Raw genomic sequence first — 13068 nt, 5'->3', positions numbered from 1 at the left:
GTTGTGAGTGAAATTGCAGAGGCCTCCACGACCGAAAGCTGCGGTACTGTGACTGGAAGATGTGGGATGCAGCGTTTAATCAGGAGCGCTGTTCCACCTCCTCTTGGGCGGGAGATTACCGGATCTCTGTTTGACCTATGGACAACATAGTTTGGTACATAGATAGGAATGGCTGGGCCAAGCTTGTGTTCTTATAGGAACATAACGTCAGGAGTGTACTCATTTATAAAATCTCTTAGCTCATGAATTCTATGAGATAATCCATTTGCGTTCCATGTAATTATGTTTAGCACAGACTTCAAACTATACATTATTTGCAGTATTTATAGATCCAAAAAGTTCTTCAAATAGTTCAAATAGAATAAATAATTTATCTACAGTATTTTGAGTAGCCTGTAGTTCAGGCATTTTTTTCGTGATCTTACGTATAACAGTGACAAAAGAGATTCCATTGAACATATTGATAATATCCTTAATTAATTTGGACATTTCAAAAAGGCCAGACAGGCCCACATCGTTCGTGTTAACTGGCTTCTCAGATTTACTCGCTATTTGTACAGTATTTTCTTTTTTAGCTGCCTCAGCCGTGCTCTGGGGAGTTTTCCCGCTTACAATATTAGCAAAGGAAATTCCGGGTTTTAAATGGCTTTCTTTAAAAAGTACTTCTTTTTTGTTTTGCGGTCTGGCACCCTGAGGAGCTGGGAATTTAGGGCATCCGCGATAATTCGCAGGATGTCCTGCCTCAGCCCAGAAAAGAATAGAGAAAAAATGTCGCACTCACCACCTAGCTCACCAATTTCAAAGATCATTGCTTATCCGGAAGAAAGATAAAAGCTTTTCCAAAATGAAGCAGAAACTGATCAGTTCATCACGTATCTGGAAAAACAATTACACATCCTCTCCACTGTTGAGGAATGCGCTAGACTCTCTGCACTAGCTCAAGACATATTAACTAGTGAAACAATTACTTATCATGCTTCACATAGACTGCAACACTTCCTAATATGCATCTTAAACAAAACACGTGTATTAGAAGAAAACCAAGCAATTACTGAAATTGAATATCGTGCCCAAAAAATTAAAGAATTAGAACAAAAAGTCGACCACTTAATGAACGCCTTACATGGAGAACCATATAAGGAGCAACGTAAAAGACATAGGCGCCGTTCTTCGGCTTCTACAAACTCCGACACAGAACAACTTGAACCTGCCATTAAAACCGCTAACAGATACAGTGGACTAGAAACAGAAATGAGCGAAATTAATATAAACAACAATGAGGAAAAAATGGATAATGAAAGTGAGGGTACACATAATCCGGCGGCCCCTGAGCCCTCGAACAGTAGAAAAATCAGAGTCCCGCCAATTATTATAGATGATGTCCCTCAAGCTGATAAATTTCTGGCTGAGCTTAGTGTTCAAACAGGGAAAACAATTACAGGCCAATTAAAAGGCACCAAATTGCATGTGACTCTCCCTGATGCAGATGCTCACAGATATGTGAGAGAAGTCATTAAGGAGAAAAAGTTAAAATCACACACTTACCAACTTCAAGATGAAAAGGTTTTAAAAATTGTCATACGAGGACTTCCTGTTACTATGGACCATCAGTACATAGTACAAGAATTAAGAAATCAAGGATATGGAGCTACCTATATATCTAATCTTAGAAATAGACGTGAGAATAAACCAATGCCGCTCTTTCTAGTGCATTTGCCAAGAAACGAGCAAAACAAAACCATTTACAACCTCACTTACATTGGCTATCTCAGAGTTACCGTAGAGGCACTTAAAAGAAAACCAGGACCTCCACAGTGCTATAGGTGCCAGGGGTTCTTCCACAACTCATTATTATGTACAAGAGAATGGGTGTGTGTGAGATGTGGGGGCCCACATCGATCGACGTCCGGCGAATGTAAACTAAAACCAGAAGAACCTGCAAGGTGCTGTCACTGCGGGGGACCACATCCTGCGTCCTTTTCCGGTTGCCCGGCTATACCAAAGACAAAAAGGAAAACTGACAATTTCATCCCAAGCCAGCCGCCTGCCAATAACCCCTGGACAAGCAATTCAGAAAATTTCCCGCCACTCACAGAACCAGCTGCTGCAGCCCAGACAGAAACCTCAGAGATAATGCAAAGCTCTGATGACCTCTTCAGTCTCCGATCGCTAAAAGTCATATGGAATGACATCAAAAACGGAATAAAAACAATCAAACAAAAAACTTCAATATTTGACAAAATAGAAATAATAGTGGACATTATTGAAAAAATCACTAGTCACATTTAACTCTCCAGCAGCAAATAATAACAGATACTACAGCATTCTCACTTGGAATGCCAATGGACTTTACTCCAGAAAAGATGAATTAAGCGATCTCATTTTAGAATTTGAGCCGGATGTTACTTTAGTGCAGGAAACTCATCTCAAGCCAGCCAGGACGGTCCTCTTTCCAAATTACTTTGCCTACAGATGTGATAGACTCTCAGGACGAGGCGGCGGGGTCATCACGTATGTTAAAAGCAGTATCTCACACTTCCACAAGCCAGTGCTCACAAACAGCTTTGAAAACGTCAACGTCATTATCACAATTGACAATACCTCATTTGCAATTACCAATATTTACATACCACCCACAAATCACCTTAACATTACAGAACTCAATAGCCTGATCACTATACACCCCAAATCAATAGCAGGAGGTGACTATAATGCAAAGCACCCTAGCTGGAATCCTGGACGAGCAAACAGAAACGGCAACTTACTTTTTGATCTCATTAATCAAAATCATTACTCACTGATAGCACCAGAAGAACCCACGCATTTCTCCCTAAACAGATCTACAATTATTGATTTCTTCATCGCAAGGGATTTTCCATACCAGCATGAAATTACCTCAATCCCAGCACTTTCTTCAGATCACAATCCAGTATTACTGAAAATTTTTACAAATGCTAGCCCTCCTTCACTACTACGCTCAATTGGTGTTACAAACTGGCCCAAATTTACTAATATTATTTCCAGTACAGTCCCAGGCAACCCCCTCATTAATAATAAAGAGGATATTGATAAGGAAATTGAACAATTCACCAATCAGATCAAAGCAGCCATTAATGACGCTACTAATACATTCTATGTCAACAGACGTTTCCAACCCCTTCCACGCAACATAAGGGAGCAGATTATCATAAAAAATAGAGTACGCAAATTCTGGCAAAACACCCGAGACCCTCAGGCCAAACGCAGACTAAATTCACTCCAAAACAGTATAAAAAGAGCAATCAACGAGTACAAAAGCAGCAAATGGACAAATTTTCTAAATACACTATCCACTGAAGATAACTCACTGTACGACATCTCTCGTAAACTCAAAAACTCTTATAAGCAAATCCCTTCCTTACATGGACCGTCGGGAATGGTTTACTCTGATCTTGACAAAGCCAACACAATAGCAGATGTCATTCAAGACTCTTTTACACCAAATCCAGTCCCTTATGACAATGATCATATTGATCACGTCAACGCAGTGGTTGATAGCTATCTTGGCATTCCAGCTCCACTAAATTTCACCTTTCTTGCCACACCAACACTTGTTGCACAATTTATCAGTGCACTTAAAAATAAGAAAGCCTCTGGCCAAGACAGGATCCCAAATAAGGCATTAAAAAATCTCCCCATAAATGGAATTATATACATTACTAAACTCATCAATGCCATTATCAAATACTCATATTTCCCATCAGCCTGGAAAAATGCATCTATCATAGTATTCCCAAAACCCAAACAGAATAATACATTTCCACAGAATTACAGGCCAATAAGCCTGCTTAGCAGCCTATCTAAAATCACGGAAAAAATTATTTTGTATTTCATTCACGAAAACATTCCAGTCAGCCATTACACACCCTCAGAACAGTTTGGTTTTCGTCATTCACACAGCACTACACATCAGCATCTAAGAGTCATCAGTTACATTACAGATGGTTACAATGCCAAAATCCCCACAGGAGCAATTTTCTTAGACGTTTCAAAAGCATTTGACAGAGTATGGCATAAAGGACTCATCTACAAACTTATCAAGTTGGACTTCCCAGATCATCTTATTCGACTTATAGCTTCATATCTTAGTAATCGCACATTTACCATCAAAATTCGCAATACGCACTCCTCCATACGACCCATTACAGCTGGCGTCCCCCAGGGAGCAGTTCTTTCCCCCCTACTCTATAATATCTATACATATGACATACCCAAAGATGACACTATCACACTAGCACTGTTCGCCGATGATACGGCCATTCTCACGAGGGCAATACATACAAATCACATTCGACTTCAATTACAGCATTACCTCATAGCACTCGAGCACTGGTTCACACTTTGGAGAATAGCAATCAACACAAATAAATCAAAAGCAATCATCTTTCGTAAAGGTACCTCGAATTACACCCCAGCACCACCCCAAATTTTTGATGATGATATAGAATGGGTCTCCGAGGTGAAATACCTAGGGATCACTCTGGATAGCAAACTCACCTTTAGGCAACACTTCAGTGCTGTCACAGAAAAATTTAAAATGACAGCGGCCACTATGCGGCCTCTCTTAGGCAGACACAGTGTACTTTCCATATCCAACAAAGTCATACTTTACAAAATGATACTCAGACCTGCTCTACTCTATGCCTGCCCTATATGGGGACAAGCGGCAAAAATGCACATCAAAAAACTACAAATTCTTCAAAACAAAATGCTTCGTGAAATTGTAAATGCACCTTGGTTTATCCCAAATAACACCATTCACACAGATCTCAATATCAATACCATTGCAGAATATATACGCAAACTCTCCACCAACTTCTTTCAATCAGTCCAATTTCATCATAATCCAGAAATATCAAACCTTCGATATACTCCAATCCCTGTTGAAAAACACAGGTACCCAGCACATATACTTGCCCCATAACACAGGCTTTAATACTGACACCGTCACTACAGCTACCACTATACAAAAGCACTACATTACCTTTCACGTCACTGCTAGAATAGTGTGGCCCCACCACCACCGCCTCGCCGGTTGAAGAACGGCTCACCTCAATTCTATGCTCAAACAGCAGTCTCGGACAGCTCATTAACGAACTCTAACTCCTGATATTTTTAATATGAAACATAGTAAAAGAGCGCTTCGCGCTCTGACACTATTTCAAAGCATATGATCTTCGTCAACATCAACCATCGTACATGTAAGACGTGCATCTGCTCGCTCCTGATTTTGTGATATTAGAACTCTTCTTTTATTATACCTGATCAGAGTGCATGCCGCTGTAACAGTAGGTCGGCATTGCAATAGACTCTGGTTGCTTTCTCCGCTGCTTCATTTTCTGCCATCCGCTCCACCATGGATCGAATGATTGATTTTATTGCCTCTGAGATTACCAACTTAAAATGCATCAAAGAAGCTGATGGATCTCTCTCATCTAAGGACGCACGAGACCTTAAATTCCTTCGACGCCTCAAACTTTTCATTGACAGAGAACAAAAAAAAAAAAAAAAAAAAAAAAAAAAAAAAAACTTGATTAGACTAATATGTATAAACTTAATGAAAAGCAGCAATTCGAAACTTCTAAATATATTCTACATGGGGTAGGGCCTTCGGCCCAGGTACCCTGGTGTACCAAGGCACCGTTCCACTGAGGTCTCAACATCAGTTCCAGCTCCCGCGCCATGAAGGAAGGAAGTCTCTTCAGCGAGCTGCTATATAATTGCTTATTACCATCTCTACCTGCAACCAAGATCTTCAAGCAAAGTTATCAATCTGTTCGCATAGAATCACATCTCCCGCAGATTTTTGAAATCTGCCTATGAATATTTTCAACGCGTTCATATTTATTATTGCTAATGCCAATGATTTAAAAATTTCGGAGTTCCTATGGTTCAAAACCATCTACCTCCACATCAGAATTAATAAAAGCGAGCAGAAATAAGAAAAATTTGGCATAAGTGATTTACTTGATGCACACTAGAGGGAGCCACAGGCTCGAGAGAGTTTAGGGATAGAGATGAGAAATAAAAACTTAAGTTTCATAATTTTTTTATAAGTTTTTTGGTTTTTAAAATTTTTTTGTATTTTATATTTTATACTTTTTTTGGTTTTTTATAATTTTATATACACAGTACAAACACTAAAGCAAAAAGCGGATAGGAAAGATTTTACGATTAATAGGCTCATTGGCATGTGGCTTGTGTTAGGGAGTGCAAATAATTATAGAGATCGCGATGAAAATATTCTTAGGCAGATTTGAAATCTGCGGGAGATGTGATTCTTAAGTAAACAGATTGATAACTTTGCTTGAAGATCTTGATAGTGGTTGCAGAAGATGTAATAAGCAATTATATGGCAGCTCGCTGAAGAGACGTCCTTCCTTCATGGCGCGGGAGCTGGAACTGATGTTGAGATCCTTTCTTTCCTTTTCCCACTATTGCCGTGTGTAGCTTGCTGATAGCAAGCTGTATACCGGCTGTCATGAATTAAAAAGTACATTGCAGGTATAGCAAATGCTTGAGTGTGTCCGGAGGACAGGATGCAAAATGAAAGAAGGTGTGACTACTTTGTCACGTGAGGCTATAGCGGTGTCTGGTAGGCTGGAGAGATGCTGGTCCGAGTTTCAGGTACAGTGTGCATTTTTACAAATATTCAGTGCATAAACTTATCAAAGTGCATTTTTCTCACAACTAGAAAGACTATATACAAAAGTAAAATTCCGCAGGGAGTCCAGCAGAAGCAGTCAAAGATATCTCTTAGCAGAGGTCTTTTGATTGGCTGTTGAGACGTGTATGCGAAAATCATGAGAATTTGCTATTTACAAAATATTCAATTGCAGAGACATAAAAACATACTTTCCAGTAAACTAAAAGTTAAATTAAATAAAATAAAAGAAATTTGAAACCAATAGGAGCAGTGAGAGATCTACAGTAAGCAGTAGAAGACTTTAGTTCGTAGGCCCGTGGGAGGTCACCCTCCCGTGCCTTGACCCCGATAGTGGCTGCTTAACTTTAAGCATTTCAGTTTTCCAAGTAAACACAGGGTAAAAACTTAGGTTGGAAAGTTCTGATTTTCATTGAGGATAAATGCAGTAAATGGTCTAAGGTGCCTGTCTTCGTGCAATATTTCATATTCAAAGAGGTTAAATTGACGCATATGATTGCAGTCCTGGGCTTCTCTGAAGAAATTCCGATTTTGCTTTGCGATGAACTTATCTAAGGGGTGGATCTTGAGGTCATCTTGTAGACACTTATTTGTCACGAAATAATGAGCATTCGTAATAATCCTGAGATAGCGGTTCTGCACAACACATAATTTATTGAGGTCAGTTTTGGTCAGGGCGGCCCACGCTGGGGAGGCGTAAGTCATGATCGGTCTGATCGCAGACATGTAGATGAGCCGCTTTTTTCCCAGGTCGAGAGTGGAGTATTTACCAATAATTGGGAAGAGACATTTGATAATTTGTAAGGCCTTATCCCTGACGTAATTTATATGGTTAGTCCACGTTAAGCGATCATTTATAATCACTCCGAGGTACTTGGCATGGGGAACAATTGGAACAATTTCGTTAAATAGATAAAGTCCTCTTTTGACAGGTGTGTTCCTTTTATTTCTGCGTATGAGGAGAAGTTGAGATTTGGCTACGTTTATTTGGACTTTCCATTGCGCGCACAATCGTTCGATGCTAGGAATGACATCTTGTAGTTTTTTGATGGCGTGATTCATATTAACAGACTTTACTGCCAGGGCAGTGTCGTCTGCATAACAGGCCAAAATAGCGTTATTTTGAGATGCTTGAGGAAAGTCAGCAGCATAAAATAGATACATATAAGGTCCTAGAACTGACCCTTGCGGAATACCGCTATGGATATTTCTAGACGAGGAGATAGCACCGTTCACACAAACACAAAAAGTCCGGTTTGTAATGAAGGAGTGAATTGTCAAGATCATTTCTCGGTCCACGTTAGCAGTAATTAATTTGGATATGAGCCCCTCATGCCAGACGCGGTCGAAGGCTTTCGCCACGTCCAACATGAGGAGAGCAACACTTTGTTTGTTATGCAAAGCAGAGCCACAAAAGTCAGTAATGCGTAACAACTGCTTCGTAGTAGAAAGGTGCTGGCGGAAACCAAATTGTTCCGGAGGCAACATGTTTAGATAGGATTGCATACGTGAGAGAATAATGCGCTCATAAATTTTTCCGAGCACAGGCAGGAGACTAATAGGTCGATAGCCATCTGGTTTCGTGTGGTCCTTTCCAGGTTTAGGAATTAAAATAATTTTTGCACTTTTCCACTGCTGTGGAAAGTAGGAGTTAAATAAACACGCATTTAAAATGCTAGTGAAATTCGCTACTGCACAGGGAGGTAACATTTTAACTGCAGTATTTGAAATGCCATCATTTCCGGGAGCTTTGCGTGATTTGAGTTTTTTAATAATTTGAGACACTTCTACACTTCTACTATAGCAAATTTGGGAATATTTCGTGCTGTGGGGGCATTTAGCCAATCTTTCACATGAGTAAGGGTGAAAAGTTCAAAGTTTCTGTCCACAGGCCAATCATTTGGCGTAAATTGTAGTTCCAAATGCGAGGCGAAAACATTTGCTTTATCTTCATTTGAAAGGGCAACAACTCCGTTATGGAAGATGGGACGATTGGTAACAAAATTTGCTTTGAGGTTTTTTATTAAAGTCCAAAGAGATCCGTCACGGAAATCTAAGTTGCACATTTTTTCACACCAGAGTTCGTCCTTGTGTTGCTTCACAGCAGTTTTGATGTCCCGGTTTAGGCGATTTATCGCCCTTTTGGCGACAGGATCCCAGGTAAGGTTGTAAATTTTTCTGAGGCGATTTCTATGCCTCATCATTTGACGTATTTTAGGCGGCAGTCAGAAGAGCGTGTTTGTATTTACAACTGTATCACTAGCATTTTCAATAGCCCTTTGAATTTTTGAGGTAAATGAGGATACTGCAGAGTCGATGTTATCAACACAGATCAAATTTCTGACATCAAGAACACTGTCTTTCATGAAGAGTTCATAGCGCTGCCAGTCAGTAATTTTCCTAGTGGAAGCAGTATTACTTTTGTTCACTCCTAAAGTAGCAATGATCGGTAAGTGATCCGAGGATAGTTCGTGCAATACTTCAAGCGTGATAGGGATAATTGTGGTGGACAAAACAATATCCAGAATGTCGGAATATTCTATTCTGTCCGGGCGATAAGTGTATTCGTCCGGTGTGTAAATAACAACAGGATGGCTTAAAATGTAATTTTGTAGAGTTTTACCGTTTGTATTTCCTTTACGGCAATTCCATGCGATGCTCTTGGCATTTAGGTCTCCTGCCAGGATCGTAGGAGTATCAGGAGGAAGGATTGAGTCTAGTAGGTTATAAGTTAACACATTATGCGGTGGATTATAAAAAGCACTGAAATAAATATTTTTGTACACCGGAAGGGTAATAATGCACACTGTAATCAGCTCGCAACCAAAGTCTTTACACTCTTTAACTAGGCAAGATGGTAAATTTCTCTTCACATAGATGGCGACACCTCCGCCTCGATGGCTAGTTCTATCACAGCGATAGATTCTGTAGTTGGAGATATTCAGACTGTAACATCTTTGAGCATGTGTCTCAGTAATGAGCGCGAAGTCAATATCGTGCTCGTACAGAAATTCTTGCAGTTCTGAGATTTTATTGCGGAGACTATTTGAATTCCACACCATGAAGCGGATTAAATTTGCCTTATTAGTGTGTTGGCCCATTATCTGAGATCACATTTTCTTGAGGTAGAGCGTTTTTTTCTTGGGTTAGTTGCTTGAAGAGCAGGGGAAGTCCAGAATTTTGAATAATTGCGACAAAGCTTTTAAGTTCATGTAGAATGGTTTTAGCTTCGCTTACCGCTTCAGGGGCAAGTCCACTGGCTAAGGCTTGCGAGTAGGATTTGTTACTAATTACTCGATCTGCATAAAATGATGGCTGAACCTGAGCTTTAGGCTTTGGAAACTTTTCACAACCACGAAAGTTCGCAGTGTGTCCAGTCATCTTACAATTCGCACACGTAGGGGGAGTATTCTTGTCTTTTTTACATAAAAACGATTGATGAGCGTCTCCACACTTAACGCACCGAGGTTCATGGTGGCAATGTGTCTGAGCATGGTGAAATCCCTGGCAGCGAAAACACTGCAGGGGTCCAGCTCTACCTCGGTATCTTTCTACTTTAATCCTCATTCCTAGGATGAATTCTTCGTCGAAGATATTTTTACTTTTTTCCTTACGATCCAGGGTGATCAAGAAGAGAGGCATATTTATGACTTTTCCGTCTCGTCTTCGTTTGAGTTGATTCACTCTGATGATGCTATAACCTTTTTGAGTTAAATACTCAGCAATTTCGCTTTCGTCCGTGTCATTGGGGAGATGTCTAATAACAGCCTTAACATATTTGTTTTCAGGCAATTCGAAGCAGTGATATCGAATACCTTTGTCTTTGAAGACCTGTACGATTTGTTTATAAAGCGCAGGGGATTTGGATTGGATTTTAAATCCACTCTGAATTAATTGACCAAAGTAATCCTTTTCAGCCTGCAGATTATAACCGATGAGGAGTGCTTTAACTTCCGAAAATTTGAATCTTTCATCTTTAACCATGATAGGCGGTGGTTTTCTTGAGCTCGTGTTAGGATTGGTCGATGGTAGCGTCAGCATTGGTTAGATGTTGAGAGGGCGTGTCTTGCCCTTTTGGTTGGAGGGTAGATGCTGAACTCTCGGCCAATCACGGCTCTCGGTCTCTTCTGTGAGCTGCGAATAGCAGGATCGTATGCAGGAATCCGCTGAAGTGCTCGGTTATCAATCTGTTCAATTTTGAGGCTTTCGGTCCTTGATCCTTGAACGTGAAGGTGCGCATCATGAGCGCTCCGACGGAGATAGGCTCTACTGCCGAGGCTACTATACGGATGGATGTTAGCGTCCCGCCTGAGACACCTGCCGCCACTGAGAGTTGTGTTGGACTTCCCCAGCAACCCCAATCGGATATTAACGACAACCTGGAATATTATACGGAAAAGCTCATGGATTTAGAAAAGGAAATTGATGCTGTGAAGACCGCTATTAAAGCATGCCAACGGCTACGCGCGGTTTCTGACCCGGATACCACTACGGATATCATGATGAAGAATTTACGCATACTCCAGGCCCAAGCTGCAGAAATAAGAGGTAAGTGCAATTTATCTTGCTCTTCAGGCATTATTCCCCCTGTTACTTCTAGCATGAAAAGAAAAAATGAGGAAATTAAAGCTAAGAGGAAAATTAGTCATGGCAATTTGATTATAGATAATGATGGATTTAAGTTACCTGTAAAAACTGCTAAGCAACAAAAATTAGATAAAGTTCCATTAAATTTAGAAACTGTTAATCGTTATTCTGTATTAAATGAAAATTCTAGTAATGATGAAAAAGTAAATGCTAGTAATAACCCAGACGGACAGGCCGTGCAGCAGCAGCCGACCATCAGCCAATCACAGGCTATTCCCCCCATAATGGTTAATCCCGGAAAACTGACGCACGAAGTTTTTCTCAAGGAATTAGCTCTGCAAACTGAAGCGAAATTTTTGGGAAAAGTCAATGGTGAACTTTTGAAAGTCCTACCACGCACTGCAGATGACCACAGAATCCTGACGTCTCTATTCTTGGAAAAAAAAGTAGAGCACTACGTCATTAACGCAAATTACGCCCGTCCAATCAAAGTGGTTCTCAGAGGACTGTCTATAACCACAAAACCGGAGGATATAGCCACTGCCTTATCGGAAAAGGGATTCGGAATCAGTAAAGTCACGCAACTTACAAGACGAAGAACCAAAGCTCCCATGCCTTTATTCCTTGTACAAATTATCAAGAACGAAAAAGCGGACGAGATTTATCAAATCACCGACCTCCTTCTCTTTGCTGTCTCAGTAGAAAAATATATTTCGAAGAATCAGGTGCCACAGTGCTATAACTGCCAAAAGTGGCACCACTCCTCCGAAAATTGTCACTTTGCTCCTCGATGCGTTAAGTGCTCGCTGGAACACAAAACCATGGACTGCCCCACCAAAGGAAGGATGGAAGAGCCCAAGTGCGCCAATTGCCTCAAAAACCATGTAGCTTCATACCGTGGGTGTGAGAAATTCCCACGAAACAGACCTGCCCATCAAAAACAGGACAACGCTCTAAGAAAAGGCATCTCCTATGCAGATATGGCAAAACGACATAACAATATGCTTAATGGCAATACTAAATTTTATCCCTCAGAATCGGCTTCTGCTGCACAAAATTTGCACTCAATGAAAAATGATAATATTAAGCTCAGTGATTTAAGCAATGCTTTGAAAAATCTAAATATGACCAATAGTGATAACTCTAATAGTAAAAGAAATGAAAATGTTATGGATAGCCAGGAGAAGCCACAAGGCTCTGAATTCCTTAATTTTATGAAAAATATCGCCGAATTTAACAACATTTTAGGTATCAATAATATTATATTGATGAATAACGTATTTAAAAATTATTTACCTAAATTGAAAACCTTGTCTGACCCTATAGATAAGCTATTTATGCTCTACGAAATTGTTAGTGAAATCAATAATCATGTATCAGAACAACCTTAATATGCCTCTCACTCTTGTCACGTGGAACGCAAATGGATTGCTCCAAAAAGCCTATGAGCTTAAGGAGTTTCTACATGAAGTTTCCCCCGATATTTTACTCCTACAAGAACACATGCTTGGTACCCAAAATTATTTCAGAGCTTCCAATTATATAACGCATCGATGGAACAGGCCTACCGAAGGTAGATTTGCACCTAGAGGAAATGCACGAGGAGGTCTGCTAATTTTAGTTAAGCGCTCCATCCCTCATCATGTCACTCCACTTCCACAGCTTTTAGCGGTTGAAGCCCTAGCTATTACACTCACGCCAAACACATCACGACCACTCACTATTATCTCCACCTATTTTCCTATACACTCACCTACAAATTCTGTTCGGACAGATTT

The sequence above is a fragment of the Stegodyphus dumicola genome, chromosome 5 (assembly GCF_044657685.1).
Source record: "Stegodyphus dumicola isolate Sdum_Otavi_A_Nest chromosome 5, ASM4465768v1".
Taxonomy (NCBI): Eukaryota; Metazoa; Arthropoda; class Arachnida; order Araneae; family Eresidae; genus Stegodyphus; species Stegodyphus dumicola.
This window is presented reverse-complemented; position numbering follows the sequence as displayed.